We start from the raw sequence: 2619 nt of genomic DNA, 5'->3' as shown, positions 1-2619 counted from the left end.
CTTGGTACTATAGATCGTAAGATGATTTCAATATAATTTTTATTTTCATTCATTTCTATAGTTCTTAATTGTAGCTATACAGGTTCATATTCACAACTTTCTAGAAAGGAGAAGTTGACCATGGCATTTAAAAGTACTGATTATACCCAGTTTTCTTCTCAAGATCAATAGAGTTTATTAGTTTTGGTGAAGAGTGGGCTAATCAAAAAAGTAACAGGTCAGTTTTTTCCCCATTCACGTGTCATTGTATTATACTCGTTATTATTAGTTGTGGCCCACTGCTCTGATTCACCTTCATCCTGTGGTCAAGTATGACCATTTCTAAATTTGTCCTGAAATACTTGCACAAAGACAAATTTGTCCCACCTGGTATTTGTGGTCTTTATTTTTCTTCCATGTGATTTACTTTGAACCTATTTCTTCTGAACTTAACCCTGTTTATCCTTGTTTCCATCTCTAATATGTATTCACGTAGAAGTGTTAGGCCCAAGCCATTAGAACTCAGGTTTACCCACAGAAATGTGAAGTCAAAGAGCTGTTTAAATACAGCACAATTATTTACCAATAACATATGTAGGGACAATGAATGTTATGCAAAAGAAACAGGACACCTGGGTGTCTCAGTAAGTTAAGCCTCTGACTTTTGATTTCAGCTCAGGTCATGATATTGTGGTTCATAAGATTGGTCTCTTCATTGACAGCACAAAGCCTGCTTGGGATCCTCTCTCTCTCCCTCTGTCTCTGTCTCTCCCCCACATGTACATGCATTTTCTCTCTCTCTCTCTCTCTCTCTGTCTCCCAAAATAAATAAATAAACTTAAAAAAAGTATTATGCTAGAGATTAACTGGTCAATGACATTTTTTGTCAAATGTCAAGATCCCAAAAGAAATGTATCAAATTATAATATTATATGATAATTTTAAATATGACAGATGTCTCCATATAAGCATAGTATCTATACTACTTAAAAGTTCTGTTAATTGCAGATTCGAGACTACAATAAAGTGTATGACATTCTCTTTTCAAGATTCAACACCAAATACATAAGGAATGTGGAGGTGTTGTGAACTGCCTCCATTTTTCCCCTGAAATTTATCCCCATATTATTAACTTGAAATTCTCATCTTTAAATGCGTATTTTTTGAGGATGGCTGTAGAAGGAGTATCTCCAGAAATTTACTGTCTGATGCCTGTATGTGGTTTTTGTATTTTTAAGACTGTTTTTTTTTTTTCATTTTTAATGGATCAGTTATTTAATTAGGCTCCTTGTAAGAAATTTAGAACACCAATTTCTGACGATAAACTCCATTTGTGAGAGCGGAGTTAGCCCTGAAGTTGAGGAACAGCTTTAATTTTGGCAGAATTTGTGAGTCCACGGCTCTCTGATCAACTTTGCACTGCTCTGTAATCTCCTATTTCTCTTTCTCCACGTCGAAGATCTCACCTTCCTGGTGTCTGGGTGTGTGCAGCTTCTTCCTTTTGAAGTGAGCATCAGAGAGACGTTTTGGAATTTTCCAACTGTTGATATCAATTTTGGTGGAAGTGGCAATCACCAATTTCTGGTGTGTTCTACACAGAAGAACTCGATTGAGGGCCAGAGGACCAGTCACAAGTAGCAAACCACTGCTCCATTGCTTCAGGAAAACCACCCTCTTGCCTTTGTGGCTTCCAGGGAGGATGGTAAAAATGATCCCAGGAGTGATGTCAGCTCCCAGTTTCCTCACCTGCTGCCTGACAGGTTTCTTGCTGTGACTCAACAGCTTCTGAGCATACCTTCCGTAAGCTAATGCCCAGGCATTTTGTGAAGTTTAACCACTTTGCTGCCACCATTCTCGTCACCACCAAGTGACTTTGTGACAGTAGCAAGAACCTTCTCCTTTTTCTTTCCAAGCCTGAATCTAGGTGCTGAATACTTCCCCTTGTACATGGCCTTTCTCGAATACGTAGAAGATCGGGAACATCTGCCACTTCCTCTGACTAGGACAGGGTTTTTGGCTGCAGTGGACCTTCCCCTTCTTTGGCGTTTTAGCCTTGAGGTCACCCTTCTTAACCTTGCCACCAACATCAGGCTTCTTGGCTTCAGGTTTCTTCTCCTTAGTATCTGGTTTGTCAGCTTTATCACTTGCCACCTTGCAAGATGGGAAAGAACTTGAGACCATGTCTCTTAACTGGCCAGCGCTATAGGAATGTCTGCAAGATCTGGACTAGTGACAACTGGAGAGAATAAAAGGCTATATGGGAAAGCCAAAGACCAAAGACCAAAGACCGACCTCATCTTTGCAGGTTAGCCTGTACGTTCCGTATCAGCATCTTATTAGTAAACCACCCCCAAACCGTAAGATATATGGATTTAATCTAATTTTCTCTGAGTTTCTACACAGAAGTACTTCACAGAGTGAAATTAGACACTTCATGGGATATTTTAAAGCGTGGAGTAAGCACACTTGTCGTTAAATCAATCAGCACCTGCTGTTACACACAGCTTAGTTGCCTAATAATAAATTAATTAAATTTGAATGTAAGATGCCTTCATCTTTCTGCACATTTATATGCTGAGAGTGTCAAGCCTGAGTATGAATTCCAAAGGAAATACTGTTATATATATATTTTTTCAGAGA

The 2619-nt window shown here is 38.9% G+C and overlaps 1 pseudogene; it reads right to left on the bottom strand.

Annotated features, from left to right (window-relative positions):
* Positions 1-1278: 1278 nt before the first annotated feature.
* Positions 1279-2160, bottom strand: LOC132692980 (large ribosomal subunit protein eL6 pseudogene; annotated as a pseudogene).
* Positions 2161-2619: the final 459 nt, after the last annotated feature.

This window comes from Panthera onca, chromosome B1 (assembly GCF_046562875.1).
Source record: "Panthera onca isolate mPanOnc1 chromosome B1, mPanOnc1 haplotype 2, whole genome shotgun sequence".
Taxonomy (NCBI): Eukaryota; Metazoa; Chordata; class Mammalia; order Carnivora; family Felidae; genus Panthera; species Panthera onca.
The sequence above is the reverse complement of the archived record's forward strand: the minus strand, read 5'-3'. Positions and strand labels throughout refer to the sequence as shown.